Source organism: Pristiophorus japonicus, unplaced genomic scaffold (genome assembly GCF_044704955.1).
Source record: "Pristiophorus japonicus isolate sPriJap1 unplaced genomic scaffold, sPriJap1.hap1 HAP1_SCAFFOLD_92, whole genome shotgun sequence".
Lineage (NCBI taxonomy): Eukaryota > Metazoa > Chordata > Chondrichthyes > Pristiophoridae > Pristiophorus > Pristiophorus japonicus.
The window spans coordinates 102,799-124,072 of record NW_027254846.1 but is presented as its reverse complement, the minus strand read 5'-3'; the positions used below and the strand labels follow the sequence as shown (position 1 = coordinate 124,072).

Below are 21,274 nucleotides of genomic sequence, written 5' to 3'. Positions count from 1 at the left end.
TGAACCCCGCCAAACTGAGTAAAGTTAAAGTATCTGAGAGGTACTCGGCTCTGTGACACGTTGGATAACCTAAAGCCTTGTTTGGTTTAGGCCAATAGTTGATCAGTATATCTTCCTGTCTGTAAGCATAAGCTCACCTCAATTGGGATAAGCATACATTCAGCGTCAATCTCCACCTCTGACCTGAATATGAATGCGTCCTGTTTCTCTAGATCTGAAAAGATGAGAGAAGCTAGCTTTTGAATTAGTCCCTTGGCTGCCGATTTCAAAGCGGACAGGAAATCAATCCGGGCTGGCCAAGCTGGCTATCTGATTAAAAGGCGGTGACACCCTACATTGTAGGCATGTTCTCGTCTTCTGGCTCAACATTAGGTTCAACGTATCGGATGATAAGCACCTCTCCCATTGTCTGGTAATGATTCTGCTGTTCCCACTAACACCTCCTCTGGACCATCCTTTGTTACGTTATTGCCCGATTACCACCCACTTTGCCTTTCTCCATTGTGCCATGTATTATTTAATCACTCCTGCGTTCCACTGTATCACAGACGTTCCCATTTGACCTTTCTTGCTGCATATTTTTTTCAGGCGCTATTTTTGTTGAAAAACTCTGTAATCTTTAATATTTCCTAAAATATCAGAATGATCATCCGACAGAACGTGAAACCGGATTCTTTCTCCACAGAATCTGCACGACCTGACAAGTTTTACAGATTTATCTGATTTTATTCATTCTATTTCCGTGTCCCTTTTAAGGGGATGTACTGTCTGTCCGAGATCATTCTCTGTCTGTTTAAAATGGTGTGCTATCAGACCCGCATCATTCTGTGTCTGTTTAAAAGGGATGTGCTGTCTGTCCCGGATTTCCAATTTCAAATTTCAAAAACTGCGTTTGGAGGGTGCAGGAATTTTAGATTGTTTGTGTGTTTGTGTAATCCAGAGCATGTGCAAACGTGCTGTGCGATCTTACTGTCATGTGAGAAAAATGCATTACATGCAACTTGAAACCGTACTGATTTGATTGAACACTCCTTCGTGGACTCTCTGACGGTAGGAGACTCTTGTGTGGGATTTTGCTATTCCACATCTGCAAGAAGGGAAAATGCACAAGTTAGAAATGTAGCGATTCTAGCGAGGGCTGTGTGACATGATGACATCCTCCATCCCCATTTTCTAATTCAAATCAAATCAAATCTAGACAAGACAAGACATGACTGACTGACTGACTTTGTTTATACATGTATATATATATGTGTATATTTATATATGATCCCAAATTTTTAACTTCCAAAATAAATATGCGTTTTCTGTTCTGCCTGTACCGGGCTCTATTACATTTGACCTCTTTTAAGCACAAGTAGCTGCTTTCAGATCCAGTATAAAGACATACGCGACTTTAAAAAATCGCCTTTGCAGCCCACATCTTCCCTCGTGGCTTGTCTTCCACCATGGGCTTACTGTGTTTGGGTATTTATTGACTGCACCCATTTCCAATGAAATTCTTCCAGTCACACAGCCTTCTTTCAATCAAAAAATATATAGAGTATGAATCAATGATTCATTTGTTTAAAACAAAACAAATTAAATTTTTTGAAAATAAAATGTAAATGCATTTATTTTCTTAAATTGTTAAATATATATATATATTTCAGTCTAGGCTGGTTTTACCTCCCTCCCTGCTTCCTGCTTGTCTATCACCTGTGGCTTCAATAACCGTCTCTGCCCCGCGTGGTCCTGAGCCCCACTGCAAAATTGCCTTCAGGGATGATAGAAATCTCACTTTATTCTATTAAAAGGGAACTGCTGTCAGTCAAGGGTCATTCTGCATCTGGGTAAAAGGGATGTTATTGCAGTACCGGATCATTCTGTGTCTGTTTAAATGGGCTGGTTGTCAGTTCCGGTTCATAATCTTTCCCTTTAAAATGGATTTTCTCATAAACCCGGGTGATCCTGTATTGTTTGAGAAGGAGTATGATTTCAGCTGCAATGACCGAATTGTTAAACGGTTGTGTTCCAATTTACATTGGGGTTGCCTGCGCCGGTGCGCACCCAGATCGCAGTGCATCTGTTCATTCACTCAAAATATGCTCATCTTTTCCGAAATTCACTCCTTGATATTGCAGTTGCCCTGAATTTGCGCCCAATATAAACAACAACACAATGGCTAATGATGGCGGAGGTCGCGTGGCCTAATGGATAATGCGTCTCACTTCAATCATAACCGCGAAGTTATCAGATAATTCCAGGCTCGAGTCCTGCCGCAGACGACTTCGCTCAATGCGTGAAATTTTATATCCTTTGTTGCGATTCTGCCGAGAAAGCAACCATCTCTTCCAGTCACTCACCTGAAGAAAAGGAAGGCTGTTATTGAAGGAATCTAATGCAACGTTTTCATCATTGTCCATCTGCATGCACGGACAGAGCAAGCTGTGAAGTGGACATTCTTGCACATTATTTCTATTTGGAAATAAAAAGCAGGAGATTGAATGGCTGACGATGGGCCAGCGAAGAGACGAAGTGGCCGAGAAGTTAAGGCGATGGACTACTAATCCATTGTGCGCTCCACGCATGGGTTCGAATCACATCTTTATTGTCGTTGTCTTCCAGCTTTGACCTCCTTGGTCATTCACATTTAACCTCATCGCCAATTTCCCCTTTTACTTAGAAGGATGCTGTACTTTGCTCATGTCATGTCTCAAATTAATTATATATGCGTCAAAAGGAGAACAGTTGCAGGACTATGGCGAGGGGGACTAATTAGATAGGTATCTGAGGGACAGCACAAGCACGATGGGCCTAATATCTTTTCTCACTACCGTCAGAATCTGAGAGCTGCGCTTTTCACTGTCGTCGGCTCGTTGGTCTACGGGTATGATTCTCGCTTAGGAATGATCACATTTGAAATGCGAGAGGTCTCGGGCCAAATCCCGTACGAGCCCCGTCATTTTTTAGTCGAAGATCCGCTTCTCACAGCCGCTCGACATATGAGAAAACAGACATGTTTCACGTTAAAACGTGTGATTTTGCGCCGGTGTCCCCACAGCCTCCAAATCCCAGAGCAAAGTGAAACCCGCCAAACTGAGTAAAGTTAAAGTATCTCAGAGGTACTCGGCTCTGTGACTCGTTGGATAACCTAAACCCGTGTTTAGTATCCGGCCATTACTTGATCAGTATATCTTCCTGTCTGTACGCATTAGCTCACCTCAATTGGGAAAAGCATACATTCAGCCTCAATCTCCACATCTGCCCTGAATATCAGTGCGTCCTGTTTCTCTAGAGCTGAAAAGATGAGAGAAGCTAGCTTTTGAATTAGCCCCTTGGTTGCCGAATTCAAAGCGGACAGGAAATCAATCCGGGCTGGCCAAGCTGCCTGGTCTGATTAAAAGGCGGTGATACCCTATATTGTAGGCATGTTCTCGTCTTCTGGCCTCAACATTAGGTTCAACGTATCGGATGATAAGCACCGCTCCCATTGTCTGGTAATGGTTCTGCTATTCCCACTAACACCTCCTCTGGAACATCCTTTTTACGTTATTGCCCGATTACCACCCACTTTGCCTTTCTCCATTGTGCCATTTATTATTTAATCACTCCTGTCTCACAGACGTTCCCATTTGACCTTTCACGCTGCGTATTTTACCAGGTGCTATTTTTGTTGAAAACATCTGTAATCTTTAACTTTTTCCTAAAATATCGAAATGATTATCCGACAGAACGTGAAACCGGGTTCTTCATCCACAGAATCTGCACGACCTGCCGAGTTTTACATATTTATCTGTTTTTATTCATTCTATTTCCGTGTCCCTTTTAAGGGGATGTGCTATCTGTCCGAGATCATTCTCTGTCTGTTTAAAATGGTGTGCTATCAGACCCTCATCATTCTGTGTCTGTTTAAAAGGGATGTGCTGTATGTCCCGGATTTCCTTTTTCAAATTTTAAAAACTGCCTTTGGAGGGTGCAGGAATTTTAGTTTGTTTGTGTGTTTGTGTAAGTCAGAGTTTGTGCAAACCTGCTGTGCGATCTTTCTGTCATGTGAGAAAAATGCATTACATGCAACTTGAAACCGCACTGATTTGATTGAACACTGTTCGTGGACTCTCTGACAGTAGAAGATTCTGCTGTGGGATTTTGCTATTCCACATATGAAAGAAGGGAAAATACAAAAGTTAGAAATATAGCTATTTTAGCCAGGGCTGTGTGACATGATGACATCATCCATCCTCATTTTCAAATTCAAATTCAAATCAAATCAAACCAACACAAGACAAGACATGACTGACTGATGGACTTTGTTTATACATGTGTATATTTATATATAATCTCAAATTTTTAACATCCAAAATAAATATGCGTTTTCTGTTCTGCCTGCACCGAGCTCTATTACATTTGACCTCTTTCAAAGCTCGAGCAACTGCAGTCAGATCCAACAGAAAGACACACACGACTTTAAAAAATCGCCTTTGTAGCCCACACCTTCCCTCGTGGCTTGTCTTCCACCATGGGCTTACTGTGTTTGGGTATTTATTGACTGCATTCAATGAAATTCTTCTAGTCACAAATTCTTCGTTTAATCAAAAAATACATAGATTATGAATCAATTATTTATTTATTTAAAACAAATCAAATTCAATTTTTTAAAAACAAAATTTAAACCTATTTGTTTTCTTAAAATGTTAAAAATATATATATTTCAGTCTGGGCGGGTTTTAGGTCGCTCCCTGCTTCCTGCCTGTCTATCACCTGTGGCTTCAATAACCGTCTGAGCCCCGCGTGGTCCTGAGCCCCACTGCACAATTGCCTTCAGGGAAGATAGAAATCTCACTTAATTCTTTTAAAAGGCAACTGCCGTCAGTCAAGGGTCATTCTGCATCTGGGTAAAAGGGATGTCCCTTGTAGTCGCGGATCATTCTGTGTCTGTTTAAACTGGCCGGTTTTCAGTTCCGGTTCATAATCTTTCCCTTTAAAACGGATTTTCTCCTCGGGGTTGCCTGCGCCGGTGCGCACCCAGATAGCAGTGCGCCTGTTCATTCATTAGAAATATGCTCATCTTTTCCGAAATCCACTCCTTGATATTGCAGTTGCCCCGAATTTGCTCCCAATATACACAACAGCACAACATACGCTAATGTCAGAGGCCGCGTGGCCTAATGGGTAAGGCGTCTGACTTCGATCGCAAATCACAAAATTATCAGAATAGTGCAGCTTCGAGTCCTGCCGCGGTCGTATTCGCTCACTGCCTGAAATGTTATATTCTTTGTTGCGATTCTACTGAGAAACCAACCATCTCTTCCAGTCACTCACCTGAAGTGAAGGAAGGCTGTTTGCTGATGGAATCTAATGCAACGTTTTCATCATTGTCGATCTGCATGCACGGACAGAGCAAGCTGTGAAGTGGACTTTCTTGCACATTATTTCTGTGTGGATACAAAAAGCAGGAGATTGAATCGCTGAAGATGAGCTATGGAGTGGACGAGGTGGCCGAGAGGTTAAGCCGATGGCCTGCTTATTCATTGAGCTCTGCACGCATGGGTTCGAATTCCATCCTCGTCGTCGTTGTCCTACAGCTTTGACCTGAATGGTCGTTTTGTCATTCACATTTAACCTCATCGGCAAATTGTCCTTTTTCTTACAAGGATGCTGTACTTTGCTCATGTCATGTCTCAAATTAATAACATATTCGTCAAAAGGATGACATTTGTAGGACTATGGCGAGGGGGACTAATTAGATAGGTCTCTGAGGGACAACACAAGCACGATGGGTCTAATATCTTTTCTCACTACCGGCAGAATCTGAGAGCTGCGCTTTTCACTGTCGGCGGCTCGTTGTTCTCGGGCTATGATTCTCGCTTACAAATGATCACATTTGAAACGCGAGAGGTCCCGGGCCAAATCCCGGACGAGCCCCGCCATTTTTTACTCAAAGTTCCGCTTCTCACAGCCGCTCGACATGTGAGAAAACAGACATATTTCATATTAAAACGTGTGATTTTGCGCCGATGTTCCCACAGCGTCCAAATCCCAGAATAACGATTTAATCGCCTTCCCACTGAATACTGCGGACAGACATGGTCACCTTGGTAAAGGAATGGTCATTCTGACTTCTGACATCATTTTCTAAACAATAGCACGCAAGACAATGGGTCATCAATAAATGGCAAATGAATTAAACACTCTGCAATTACATTGTAAATGATCGATAATAAAATGCTGGATAATAACTGGTGCAGATAATAGCTTATCTCTAGCAAAGATTAAGAATAATGTGTTTTGCTTACACACACACACGCACATAGCAAGGACTCAGTGTGCATTCTTTTCAGTTGTTCTTCTTAACCTGATGCAATTGTATTTCTTAGGTCTTTAGGAACCTGCGGGAACCCATCCCGCGGTGTTTGCTGTGTCAGTATCTCAAGAGATAGCGCGCTGTTGCTGCTCCCATTGCTCTGGGGAATGGGGTAGCTATTTAAAGGGACAGGGACTCTCTTTTCTCTGCCTATTTATACCTAAAGGTACAGTCCAGTTTATCTCAGAGTGTCGGCGGACTTCACGAACCGAGCTCCCATTAACATTCGCTCCCTTCTGTATTGTGCTGTGATTGTGAAGCTGTCTATTCCAGTGACTTGAGCCTTTCTAAAATGGCACATTGTTTTTATAATCCATTTGACTTGCTTGTTTAATTTGGAAAAAATTCAGAATTGTGCAATGTGACGAAGGTTTTGTTTAAAGTTGAAGTAAAATTTGTTTCAATATATTATTTCCAACCCTCCCTCAAGCCCCCAAATTTTGGAACACTCTGCAATACTGACTGGGATGTTCCCAAGTTCGATCCTTGATCTGGGCTGTTAGTTGATCTCAGCCAAGGCAGCAGTTCAGGGGTTATAATTGTCCTCAGTACCACTGCGCTAATTATGAGTAAAAGTTAGCCACTGCCCTTGCTCTTGATACTGATCCAGTGACATCAATTGGGAGGTCTGTGGATGTCATTAGTGTGTAGGATTGGATTCGGCTCTGATGCCTACCACAGTGGAAATCCTGCTGACACTCACTGAGTCGACTGATGGTGAAGCACCAGAGGTTAACACATTTCTGTGGAATTGCACCCAGCCAGATTCAGCACTTCCTGGAGAAAGTAATTCGCAGTTGATTTTGGACAATAAGGATGGAGGGAGAGTGTCTAGAATAAGGCTTTTACAGCTTCGGAGGGACAGGAGGGGGACAGAATGTCCGATAGAAACTAGAATTGTCTGTTCTGAATTTCTATCCTGTACTTAAAGTAACAGCTTTTGTAATCTACATTTGCAGGATATTAGAAGGGGAGAATCTGCAGCTTGGTAACTCAAACATAACATCACATCAAGATTTGAGAGATTCTCTGGATTCATCAGGATCATGTTATCATCAGCCTTTGGAAAAACACCAATCACAGCGGTGACAAACAGTACACATGTTCTGTGTGTGGATAGAACTTCAACCATTCGTCAACCTGTGAGACTCATGTGCCCAGCTGAACAAACACTGTAAATGTGGGGACTGTGGGAATGGATGCAGATGTGCGTTCAGTGGAAACACGTCAGGGAGAGGCCATTTACCAACTGAGTGTGGAAAGAGATTCAGTCTCTCGTCTCACCAACTGACAATTGAGGACTTAGATAACAGACTTTCTCCTGTGAATATCGAGCTGTGTTATTGGGCCGCGATGTTTTTAGTTGTCCATCTAGTTGACTGTAAACCTTTGCCAATTAGTTGAAGTGATTAGTTTACTTGTAGATATTTAAAAAAAATACATTTACTGAGTGGATTCAAATTTAAATTGAAACCAGCTTTCCAGGGGTGATACTCTATTCACACATTGAAGGTGAGAGAGATGCTGTGGACACTCGAAAATTCCAGTATGTGTAAGTGAGTAACAGACTGGATTTTGTGTTTAATGATCCTGGGCGTGTTAGCTGCCCCTACCCTGGACATCAAGGCACTCTGGACGGTATGGGGAACTGTGACTTGTCCTGAGAGAAACCAAAGGTCTGAGAACTGATACAATCTAGAGTCAGAAAGGAGTAAAGGCGCAAAATGAAGCTTTCGATAACATGACATCAATTTGTCAACTCTTATCATGGAGACATCAAGTATCGACACACTGTGTTATTTGAAATATCAAAATATTGAACTCCAGCCCAGTTTTATGGGTGATTAACATCAGCAGAAACAATTCCCAACTCACAGAATGAACACGAGTCAGTCAGGATGTGATTAACAGCAGTACTAACAGTAGAACCCAACCCCTGCAGTCACTTGCGAACTCGCAATTCAAATGACTGAGTAACTTCCTTCCCACACTTCCCCAGTGTGAACTCGCTGGAGTTTCAGCAGATCAGATGACTGAGTGAAACCTTGGCCACACACAGAGCAGGTGAATGGTCTCTCCCCAGTGTGACTGTGATGATGAATTTCTAGATCAGACGGGGAACTGAATCCCTTCCCACAGTCTCCACATTTCCATGATTTCTCCATGGAGCAGGTGTCATTGTGTCTCTCCAGGTTGGACGATCAGTTGAAGTTTGGTCCACACACAGAACACGTGTAGTTTCTCACCGCTGTGAATGGTGCGATGTTTTTCAGGCTGTGTAACTGGTTGAAACTCTTTCCACAGTCAGTGCACTGGAACAGTCTCACTCGGACAGGGTATGTGTGTCTCGCTGCTTTTCCAATCACACTGATGTTTGAAATATTTTTCCACAGACAGAACTGAAAAATGTTTCTCCTTCCACATGCAAAGGCAGATGGTATTCATAATTTCCAGTTTACATGGTTGGGTAAGTACGCAAAGTGAGAATAAAATAAATGAGCTGCTGATTTTCTCTGTTGATCACTGGGCGTTTTGTGCTGGCCCAATAGGGTGAACCCGGGCTGGCCTAATAGGATGTGCCTGGGTGACCCAATAGGGTGAGCCCGGTCTGGCCCAATAGTGTGAGCCCGGGCTGACCCAAGGAGATGAGACTGTGTTGGCCCATTAGGGTGAGCCTGGGCTGGCCCAATAGGGTTAGCTTGGGCTGGTCTGACACAATAGGGTGAGGCGTGCTGCCCAGGGTCACCAGACAACTATCAGAACAACAAGGCTCCCTTTCAGGGGCCACTGAGCTGGACATAAACATGTGACCAATCAAAAAGACAGACATCCTGAAGCACCGCCCACCCTTTGTCCCTGCACAAAGGACCGTGCATGCGCCGTGTGACCGCCCTGACCAATATGGCGGCCGCTGAGCACTCTCCCACCACCGGGGGAAACAGTTTTACTCGTTGGAGTTCAGAAGGATGAGGGGTGATCTTATAGAAACATTTAAAATAATGAAAGGGATAGACAAGATAGAGGCAGAGAGGTTTATTCCACTGGTCTGGGAGACGAGAACTAGGGGTCACAGCATCTAAATACGGGGGAGCCAATTTAAAACCGAGTTGAGAAGGAATTTCTTCTCCCGGACGGTTGTGAATCTGTGGAATTATCTGCCCAAGGAAACAGTTGAGGCTAGCTCATTGAATGTATTCAAGTAACAGATAGATAGATTTTTAACCAATAAGGGAATTAAGGGTTACGGGGAGCGGGGGGTAAGTGGAGCTGAGTCCACGGCCAGATCAGCCATGATCGTGTTGAATGGTGGAGCAGGCTCGAGGGGCTAGAAGGCCTACTCCTGTTCCTAATTCTTATATTCTTATGTTCTTATTCGATACTGCCAAGAAAGGCGCCAAGAAAACGGTCACTAAAACACCACCGAAGAGCAGCAAGAAGCGCAGAAAGTCGAGGAAGGAGAGTTACTCCATTTACATCTACAAAGTGATGAAGCTGGTTCACCCCGACACCGGCATCTCCTCCAAGGCCATGGACATCATGAACTCGGTTGTGAACGATATTTTGGAGTGCATCGCAGGTGAGGCTTCCCGCCTGGCCCATTACAACAAGCGCCGCGCCATCAGCTCCCGGGAGATCCAGACCACCGTGCGCCTGCTGCTGCCCGGGGAGCTGGCCAATCACGCCGTGTCGGAAGGGACAAAGGCGGTGCCCAAGTACACCAGCTCCAAGTAAAACTGCGCGCAGTCCTGAGAGATCAAACCCAAACACAACGGCACTTTTAAGAGCCACCCACAATTTCTCTGAAAGAGCTGCACAAACGCATCTCCCTTTAAACTTAACTCACTAATTATTTCCTGAACAATTGTGTGAGAACCTTTGGAGTTCCAGCTGTAGATTTAGTTTTGAATTCTCAGATAAGCAGCTTCACTCTCAGACCTGTTCATTTACACCGCCTGCCGAATTAAAAGCATGTTTAGTGGCTGAGACTCAGATTTCAGTCACACATTCTCTCTCGCAAGTACTTATCAAATTTATTTTTCAATTCCTATTGCGTCAGTCCGTTTATTAACCCGACACTCCCCGCAGTGTAACAATGCAGAATGGGAGTTCTTATATAGACCATAACCAGGGCAGTTTGAACCCTCTGTCTAATATGTCCTTACTATACAGTATAAATGTACAGGAGGCCCATACTTGAGAGAATGTCACTCTGTGGCCAGTAACAATTATTAGCCAGCACTGAAGTGATGATAATGGGTGGAGCTTCCCCTTTTATACCTGAAAGTCCAGGTTAGGAGTGTCTCCCACAAGTGCACACCCTTATGGTCAATGTTCTCACGGTGTCCAAATTAGGTCAGTTTATACATGGGTTACAATGACAGTTGAATGCATGACATCACCTCTCCCCAAAGTCTTATTGGAATCATTGGTTAAGTCTCTTTGGTGGTTTACGCTCCCTTATAGAGCGCCTGAGTTGGGGATCCAGTTGTTGGGCGTTGGCCTGAGTGTCTGCTGTTTGCGGTGCCTCAGGCCTGTCCGGAGTGCCCACAGTGACTGGGCTCTCCTCCGCTTGATTCCGAAGTTCGGTTACCTATGGAGGAGTGAACTCTATATCGTGTTCTTCCTCTGCTTCTTCTATGGGGTTGCTGAACCCCCTTTTTGTTTAATCCACGAGTTTGCGGCAGATTTGTCCATTGGTAAGTTTAAATATCAGAATCCTATTCCCCTCTTTGGGCAATCACAGTGCCTGCAAGTTATTTAAGCCCTGCAGCATAGTTGAGGACAAAGACAGAGTCATTGACATCAATACATCGCGCCCTCGCATTCCCATCATGGTAGTCACATTGTGACTGGCGCCTGCTCTCAACAATTTCTTTCATGGTGTGGTGTATAATGGATCACCTGGTTTTGAGTGTCCTTTTCATTAGCAGCTCTGCGGGTGGAACCCCTGTGAGCGAGTGTGGTCGGGATCTATTGGACAACAGGAGGCATGATAAGCGGCTTTGTAGGGAACACCTTTGGATTCTGAGCATCCACTGTTTGATTATCTGCACTGCTCGTTCCACCTGACCATTTGAGGCTGGCTTGAACGGTGCCGTTCTGACATGGTTGATATCATTTCCTGCCATGAAGTCCTGGAAGTCAATGTTTGTAAAGCACGGGCCATTGTCGCGGACCAAGGCGTCCGGTCGACCATGGGCAGCGAACATTGCACGTTGACTTTCTACCTTGGCGGAGGATGTGCTTGAATTGAGAATGTCACATCGATCCATTTGAAGTAGGCGTCTACTGCAACCAGAAACTTTTTTTCTCATGAAAGGACTTGCGTAGTCCACATGGATACATGACCATGGTTGGCGGACCAGGACCAGGGGCTAAGGGGAAACTTTCCTGGGCGCATTGCCCAGCTGGGAATACGTGTTGCATCTGTGAACACAAAATTCCAGGTCGGCATCTATCCCTGGCCAGCAAACGTGTGACCTGGCAATTGCCTTCATCATGACAATGCTCGGGTGCTCATTGTGGAGTTCTCTTTTGAACATCTCTCTGCCCATCTGGGGCATGACTAAACGGTTTCCCCATAATAGGCAATCGGCCTGAATCGAGAGTTCATCTTTGCGTCTGTGAAATGGTTTGAATTCCTCAGGGAATGTCCCGTACGTGGCTGCCCAGTCCCCATTTAGGACACATTTCTTGACTAAAGACAGTAGTGGGTCTCTATTTTCCCAGATTTTGATCTGACGGGCTGTCACAGGTGAACCTTCGCTTTCAAAAACTTCAACAGCCATGACCATCTCAGCAGCATGCTCGGTTGGCCCCTCGGTGGTGGCTAGTGGGAGCCTGCTGAGTGCATCGGTGCAGTTTTCAGTGCCCGGTCTGTGATGAATTGTGTAGTCATAGGCGGCTAACCTGAGTGGCCCGTCTGTATGGGGGTCAATGCATTTGCATTTATAGCCTTGTTGTCGGCCAAAAGGGACGTTCGGGGTTTGTGATCTGTCTCCAGCTCACACTTCCTGCGAAACAGGTACTGGTGCATTTTTTTTACAGCATATATCCATGCAAGCGCTTACTTCTCTACCATCCCGTAGCCCGTTCTGCCTGGGACAGATATCTGGAGGCATAAGCTACTGGCTGAAACTGACCATTGGCATTCACATGCTGCAACACACACCTGGCCACATAGGACGATGCATCGCATGTTCAATCAAGTTTCTTACATGGGTCATATAGCGTTAACAGATTGTTGGAGCATAACAAATGTTGCGTTAAATCAGAAGCCCTTTCCTGGCTGTCCCCCCAGAACCATTCACGACCTTTGTGCAGGAGCACGTGTAGCAGCTCTAACAGCGTGCTCAATTTGGGAAGAAAGTGAGCAAAATAATTCAGCAGCCCCAGTAATGAATGCAACTCCGTCGTGTTACGCGGTCTGGGTGCTCTCTGGATCGCTTCCGTTTTGGACACAGTAGGTCTGATCCCGTCTGCTGCTACCCTCATCCGCATGAATTCTACCTCTGGAGCTATGAAGATGCACTTCACCTTTTTCAGTCGCAGACCAACCCGGCCATCGCAATCGTGGTAAGTTTACCGCATCGCAGGCCAGAAATGATTTATGGTACCTTACAGCAGGATTTTATAACAGCAAACCTGTTGCACTGTCTGTCAGCAGTGACCAGTTTAGAACCGACAATGTCTGACGGTCATTTCTGATCAGGAAACTAACCGCTTAATTGCAGAGATTCAAAGTTAATTTAGATCTGGGACAATTGTGATCCAGAGAGCATTAACCTGCCCTTACATTGATACTGTGGGTGGCTCGGAAAAGAGCCTTTGGTTTATTAGATTAAATCCTGTCCGCTTTACTTGCTCTTGGACACACTGGTGGTTTTCTTGGGCAGCAACACAGCCTGTATATCAGGCAGCATCCCGCCCTGAGCGATGGTCACCTTTCCCAGCAGCTTGTTGAGCTCCTGGTCGTTGCGGATGGCCAGCTGCAGGTGTCTGGGGATGGTGCGCGTCTTCTTGTTGTCGCGGGCCGGTTTGCCGATCAGCTCCAGGATTTCAGCCGGTCAGATACTCGAGCACAGCAGCCATGTAGACCGGGGCTCCGGCACCCACACGCTCAGCGTAGTTCCCCTTCCGCAGGAGCCTGTGAACACGGCCCACAGGGAACTGCAGTCCGGCCCGGGAGGAGCGAGACTTGGCCTTGGCCCGAGCTTTACCGCCGGTTTTTCATCTTCGAGACAGTTCCACAATCTACACTATCATGGAAAGAATGAGAAACTCCTCCCACATCTGCCTTTTACCTTCTGGAGGAATGCAGGGAGCTAAGTTGTGATTGGTCGCTCTGTGGTGAATTTCATTGGTCCTTTCGGATGACCAATCGCAGGCTGTTTAGCCCACCAAAGAAACCTGGGCGGAAATGACTGTTCTGAACAGTCAGTCTTCGAAGGATTTAGAAATTCAAAAATCCCGCCAATAATTGTTAAAATTGCGGATTATGTTAGTAACTTCCCCATTAGCCACATATTTCCAAACACTTTTTTGTTTCCCTTTGTCTTAATCCACATTTCACTTGTAAATTCCAGGCTGTTACAATCAGGATTAAATTTGGGTTCAGTTTCAAACTATATGTAATGGGAGGGAATCACTCCCCACTTATTCTGTAACGGGACACAATCCACTCAATCTTTGTAAAAGTTGGATTACATAGATTATCGATCGATCCCCCGCACAGGCAGCAGTGAGACCAGAACTGGGAGTCCTTCTGTGAAAAGGGAAGAGGGTCAGAGTGTTCAAACTGCCCCGGTTCTGGTCTCTCTAAGAATTCCCATTCTGGGTTGTTACACTCGGATTCGAAGGTTAATAAACTGATTGACTCCTAAGTAGAATGTTCTTTTGAATTGAAGAAGGCGTGAGAGAGAACGAGGTGGCTAAAGTCTGAGTATCGCCCTAAAACAAGTTTCTAATTCTTTGTCAGGCGCTGCAAATGAACGGGTCTGAGAGCAAAGGAAAAGGGCGACCAGGGACCGTGTTTGTAGTTTAAGGCGGGAAAAGGAAGAACCGGACAGTAACATCAGTTATCTGAGAAATTAAAACTAAATCTACAGCTGGAACTGCAAAGGTCCCCACACACTTGTTCAGGAATGATTACAGTAAATTGAGTCTAAAGGGAGATGGGTTTGTGCAGCTCTTTCAGAGAGGTTGTGTGTGGCTCTTAAAAGAGCCATTGTGTTTGGGTTTGATCTCTCAGGACAGCGTGCAGTTTGACTTGGAGCTGGTGTACTTGGTCACCACCTTTGTCCCTTCCGACACGGCGTGCTTGGCCAGCTCCCCGGGCAGCAGCAGGCGCACGGCGGTCTGGATCTCCCGGGAGCTGATGGTGCGGCGCTTGTTGTAATGGACCAGGCGGGAAGCCTCACCCGCGATGGGCTCCAAAATATCGTTCACAACCGAGTTCATGATGCCCATGGCCTTGGAGGAGATGCCGGTGTCGGGGTGAACTTTGTAGATGTAGATGGAGTAACTCTCCTTCCTCCACCTTCTGCTCTCGTTGCCGCCCTTCGGTGATGTTTTCTTGATTACTTTCTTGGTGGTAACTTTTTCCCAGGCGGGGAGCGGGCTCAGCGGCCGCCATCTTGGTCAGGGCGGGCCTCACGGCGCATGTGTGGTCCTTTGTGCAGGGACAACGTGTGGGCGGGGCTTCAGGGTGTATGTCAGTTTGATTGATCACATGTTTGTGCCCAGGTCAATGGCCCCAGAAAGAGAGCCTTGCTGTCTGATTGTTGTCTGGTGACCCTGGGCCTGGGCTCATCCTATTGGTCCAACCCTGGCTCACCCTATTGGGCTAACCCATGCTCACCCTATTGGGCCAGCACAGGCTCACCCTATTGGGCCATCCAAAGCTCACCCTATTCATCATCAGCATAGGCAGTCGCTCGAAATCGAGGATGTCTTGATCCAACCCTAAAAGTGAGTTCTCAGGTGACTGAACAGTCCAATACGGGAATTACAGTCTCTGTCCCAGTTGGGATGGGACGGTGGTTGAAGGAAAGGGTGTGTGGGACGTGTTTGCTGCACGCTCCTTCCACTGCCTGTGCTAGATTTCGGTATGCTCTCGGCGATGAGACTCGAGATGCTCAATGCCCTCCCGGATGCACTTCCTCCACTTAGGGTGGTCTTTGGCCAGGAACTCCCAGGTGCCGGTGGGGATGTTGCACTTTATCAGACAGGCTTTGAGGGTCCTTGAAACGCATCCGCTGCCCACCTTTAGGATCGCATGCCATGTCGGAGTTCCGACTAGAGCATTTGCTTTGGGAGTTTTGTGTCAGGCTTGTGAACAATGCGGCCCGCCCTGCGGACCTGGTCGAGTGTGGTCAGTGCTTCAATACTGGGGATGTTGGCCTTGTCAAGGACGCTAACGTTGGTGCATCTGTCCTCCCAGGGGATTTGCAGGATCTTGTGAAGACATCGTTGATGGTATTTCTCCAGCAATTTAAGTTCAAAGCTTTCAGCAAGCACATGGTCTGCTGGGCTGTGTAATACACCCCCTCTGTATGGCTCAGAGGTGTGGACGCTATACAGAGGACATCGCACCCTATTGGGCCAGCACTGATGCACCCTATTGGGGCAACCCAGCCTCACCCTCTCGGGCAAGCCCAGGCTCACCCCATTGAGCCAGCACAGGCTCACCCTATTGGGCTAGCCCGGCCTCACACTATCGAGCCAATCCAGGCTCGCACTATCGGGCCAGCTCAGACTCACACTATCGGGCCAGCACAGTCTCACACTATCGGGCCAGCACAGTCTCACACTATCGGGCCAGCACAGGTTCACACTATCGGGCCAGCTCAGACTCACACTATCGGGCCAGCACAGGTTCACACTATCGGGCCAGCACAGTCTCACACTATTGGGCCAGCACAGTCTCACACTATCGGGCCAGCACAGTCTCACACTATTGGGCCAGCACAGTCTCACACTATCGGGCCAGCACAGTCTCACACTATCGGGCCAGCACAGGTTCACGCTATCGGGCCAGCACAGTCTCACACTATTGGGCCAGCACAGTCTCACACTATCGGGCCAGCACAGTCTCACACTATTGGGCCAGCACAGTCTCACACTATCGGGCCAGCACAGTCTCACACTATCGGGCCAGCACAGTCTCACACTATCGGGCCAGCACAGTATCACACTATCGGGCCAGCACAGTCTCACACTATCGGGCCAGCACAGTCTCACTCTATCGGCCCAGCACAGTCTCACACTATCGGCCCAGCACAGGTTCACACTATCGGCCCAGCACAGGTTCACACTATCGGGCCAGCACAGGTTCACACTATCGGGCCAGCACAGTCTCACACTATCGGCCCAGCACAGGTTCACACTATCGGGCCAGCACAGTCTCACACTATCGGGCCAGCACAGTCTCACACTATCGGGCCAGCACAGTCTCACACTATCGGGCCAGCACAGTCTCACACTATCGGGCCAGCACAGTCTCACACTATCGGGCCAGCACAGTCTCACCCTATCAGGCAGCACAGTCTCACACTATCGGGCCAGCACAGTCTCACCCTATCAGGCAGCACAGGCTCACACTATCGGGCCAGCACAGTCTCACACTATCGGGCCAGCACAGGTTCACACTATCGGCCCAGCACAGTCTCACACTATCGGGCCAGCACAGTCTCACACTATCGACCCAGCACAGTCTCACACTATCGGCCCAGCACAGTCTCACACTATCGGCCCAGCACAGGCTCACACTATCGGGCCAGCACAGTCTCACACTATCGGGCCAGCACAGGTTCACACTATCGGCCCAGCACAGTCTCACACTATCGGGCCAGCACAGTCTCACACTATCGACCCAGCACAGTCTCACACTATCGGCCCAGCACAGTCTCACACTATCGGCCCAGCACAGTCTCACACTATCGGCCCAGCACAGGTTCACACTATCGGCCCAGCACAGTCTCACACTATCGGCCCAGCACAGGTTCACACTATCGGCCCAGCACAGTCTCACACTATCGGCCCAGCACAGGTTCACACTATCGGCCCAGCACAGTCTCACACTATCGGCCCAGCACAGGTTCACACTATCCGGCAGCACAGTCTCACACTATCGGGCCAGCACAGGCTCACAGTATCGGGCAGCACAGTCTCACACTATCGGGCCGGCACAGTCACACCCTATAGGCCCAGCACAGGCTCACCTGATCGGCCCAGCAGAGCTTTACACTATTGGGCCGGCACAGTCTCACCCTCGCGGGCAGCACAGGCTCATCCTATTGGGCCAGCACAGGCTCATCCTATTGGGCCAGCACAGTCTCACCATATTGGGCCAGCACAGTCTCACCCTATCGGGCAGCACAGGCTCATCCTATTGGGCCAGCCCAGGCTCAGCCTATCGGGCAACACAGTCTCACCCTATTGGGCCAGCACAAAAGACCCAGTGGCCAGCAGAGAAAATCAGCATCTCACTGATTTTATTCTCACTTTGCACACAGCTGGTGCAGGTCTGAACCCAACCATGTAAGGTGGAAATGGTCAACATCCTCGGCCTTTGAATGTGGAAGCAGGAATGTTTGTCTCTTCTCTCTGAGGGAAAATATTTCAAACATCTGGGAAAGCACCACGACACACAAACATCTGCGTGAGATTGTTCCAGTGCACTAGAAAGAGTTTCAACCAGTTACACAGCCTGAAAGAACTTCGCACCATTCACAGCGGAGAGAAGCTACTCGTGTTGTGTGTGTGGACAAATCTTCAACTGATCGTCCAACCTGGAGAGACACAAGGACACCCACACCATGGAGAAACCTTGGGAATGTGGAGACTGTGGGGAGAGATTCAGCTCCCCGTCTGATGTAGAAATTCATTGGCACAGTCACACCGGGAAGAGGCCGTTCACCTGCTCCGTGTGTGGGTAGGGTTTCACTCCATCATCTGCTGAAACTCCAGCGAGTTCACACGGGGGAAGTGTGGGAAGAGATTCATTCAGTTATCTGAATTGCGATTTCTCAAGTGACTGCAGGGGTCGGGTTCTACTGTTATTACTGCTGTTAATCACATTCTGAATGAATCGTGTTCGTTCTGTCAGTTGGGATTTGTTTCTGCTGATGTTAATCATTCTGAAAACTGGGCTGGAGTTTAATATTTTGATATTTCAAATTACACAATGTGTCAATATTTGATATCTCTATGATAAGAGGCGACTATTGATGTCCTGCTACCGACTGCTCCATTTGAGGCCTTTTCTCCTTCTAACTCTCGATTGTTTCCGTTCTCATGCTTTTGATTACTCTCAGAGACAAGTTCCAGTTCCCCACACCTTCCAGAGTGCCTCTCTTTGCCGTGGTGTCCAGGTTAGGGATAGCGAACACGCCCGAGATCACTGAACACAAAATCCAGTCTGTTAATCACTTTCATTGACAGAACTTAGCATGTGCATACAGCAGTTGTTGAGATAAGCGACTGCATCTCTTTCCACACTCAGCTGGTAAACGGCCTCTCCCTGATGTGTTTTCACCCGAGGCGCATCTGCATCCATTCCCACTGTCCCCACATTTACAGTGTTGAGTCAGCTGGGCACACGAGTCTCACAGGCTAGACGACTGGTTGAAGGTACATCCATACACAGAACATATGTCCTGTTTCTCCTCGCTGTGATTGGTGTTTTTCCAAAGACTGATGATAAGGTGATCCTGATGAAACTGATGATTCCCTCAAATACTGACGTGATGATTGGTTTGAGTTTCCAAGCTGCAGATCCTCCCATTCTAATACCCTGCAAATGGAGGTTACAAAAGTTGTTACTTTAAGAACAAGATATAAATTTCCACTGTGATAGGCATCAGAGCCGAGTTCAATCCTGCCCTCAAGTGACATCCACACACTTCGCAGTTGATGTCACTGGATCGGTATCAAGAGCAAGGGCACTGGATAATTTTTACTTATATTTAACCCAGTGATAGTGAGGACAATTAGAACCCCTGAATTGCTGCCTTGACTGAGAACAACTAATAGCCCAGATCAAGGACCGAACTTGGGAGCTTCCCAGTCAGTATTGCAGAGTGTTCTAAAATTTGTGGGGTTGGGGGAGGGTTAGAAAGAATATTTTCAAACAAATTTAAATCCACCTTTAAACAAATCCTTCGTCACAATGCACAATTCTTAAATCCTTTCAAGTGAGAAAAGCAATTCAAATGGATCATCAAAAACAATTGAGACATTATAGAAAGGCTCAAGTCACTGAAAATAAACAGCTTTACAATCACTGCACAATACAGAAGGGAGCGACTGTTAATGGGAGCTCGGCTTGTGAAGTCCTCCGACACTCCGAGATAAATTGGACTGTTCTTTTAAGTATAACTAGGCAGAGAAAAGGGAGTCCCTGTCCCTTTAAATATCTGCTCCATTCCCCCAGGCAGCGGGAGGAGCAATAGCGTGCGGTATCTTTATATCCTGACGCAGCAAGACCTAATAAAACATATTGCATCAGCTTAAGCACAACAACTGAAAAGTGTGTACACAAAGTCTTTGCTATATATATATGTGTATGTGTGTGTGTGTGTGTGTAAACTAAACACATCATTCGTATTGTTAGCTCGTGAATTTCACAGAGATAAGCTATTATCTTCGCCAGTTATTTTTCAGCATTTATTTCCTATTATTTACAATGTAATTGCAGAATGTTTAATCCCTTTACCATTTATTGATGACCCATTGTCCTGTGTGCCCTTGTTTAGAAAGTGATGTCACAATGACCATTCCGTTACCGAGGTGACCATCTGTGTGCTGTATTCAGTGGTAAGGGGATTAAATCTCACCGAGGGTAATGAGCAGCCTCCCACCAGACTCTGCACTTTATTGTCCAGTGATCACCTCACCATCACACAGACGCTCCTCAGATTTACCTCCAGTGTGGATGACTTGTGTAAGTGATGTTGAAAATGAAATTGTCGGGGTGAAAGAGGAGTTGGAGGAGGGATTTGGAGAGAAGGGTGAAAGAGGAGTTGGGGTGAGGGTTTGAAAGAAATGTGGTGATAGAGGAGTTGGGTGAGGGGTTTGGAGAGTAGGGGCGAAAGAGTAGTTGGCGAGGGGGAGTTGGAGAGTAGAGGTGAATGAGTTGTATGAGTGAGGGGTATTTACTGCCCAATAATCGCCTTTCTTGAGCTTTGATGGGTTTCCTTTTTCTTTAAAATGTTTGGTATTGTGTATTCCACCGAAGCTAAATGCGGGGCTGCAGTTCTTTGCAGGCACGGGGCTGTTTCTGGTGAATTAATATGGGTAGTGTTAATTGGGAATAGATTTTAGTGGGATCATTCTGTGCTGAATGCGTTGCTGGTCTGCGGGGTTGTCCACAGGTGCTGTTGACAACAAATCCAGGCTTCCCTTACATAGTGACACCAAATCCAGGGACCAGTTACATTGTGACACCAAATCTGATATGTCCTTACGATACTCTATAAATGCACACGAGGCCCATACTTGAGAGAAGGTCACTCTGTGACCAGTTACCTTTTTTACCAATACCTCAAGTGATGAAGGTGGGTGGAGCTCCTCCTTTTATACTTGAAAGTCAAGGTTAGGAGTGTCTCCCACAAGTTCACCCCATTGTGGTCAATGTTCTCAAGGTGTACAACTTCGGTCAGCTTATACATGGGTGACAATGATAGTTGAATACATGACATCACCTCCCCCCAAATTCTTATTGAGATCACAGGTTAAGTCTCTCTGGTGGTTTACACTCCCTTGTAGAGCGCCTGAGTTGGGGTTCCGGTTGTTGGGCGCTGGCCTGAGTGTCTGCTGTTTGCGATGCCTCAGGCCTGTCCGGACTGCCCACAGTTACTGGGCTCTCCTCCACTTGGTTCCGATGTTTGGTCACCTGGGGTGGAGTAAACTCTACGTCGTGTTCTTCCT

At 46.7% G+C, this 21,274-nt stretch overlaps 1 non-coding gene and 1 pseudogene across 1 annotated transcript; one reads left to right on the top strand and one right to left on the bottom strand.

The window, feature by feature from the left end:
* Positions 1 to 5,133: 5,133 nt before the first annotated feature.
* Positions 5,134 to 5,223, top strand: trnar-ucg (transfer RNA arginine (anticodon UCG)). Its single transcript is given in 2 exon segments — positions 5,134 to 5,170; positions 5,188 to 5,223. It is a non-coding gene; the product is annotated as a tRNA-Arg (tRNA).
* Positions 5,224 to 13,200: 7,977 nt separating this feature from the next.
* On the bottom strand, positions 13,201 to 14,978 carry LOC139257853 (histone H2A-like; annotated as a pseudogene).
* Positions 14,979 to 21,274: the final 6,296 nt, after the last annotated feature.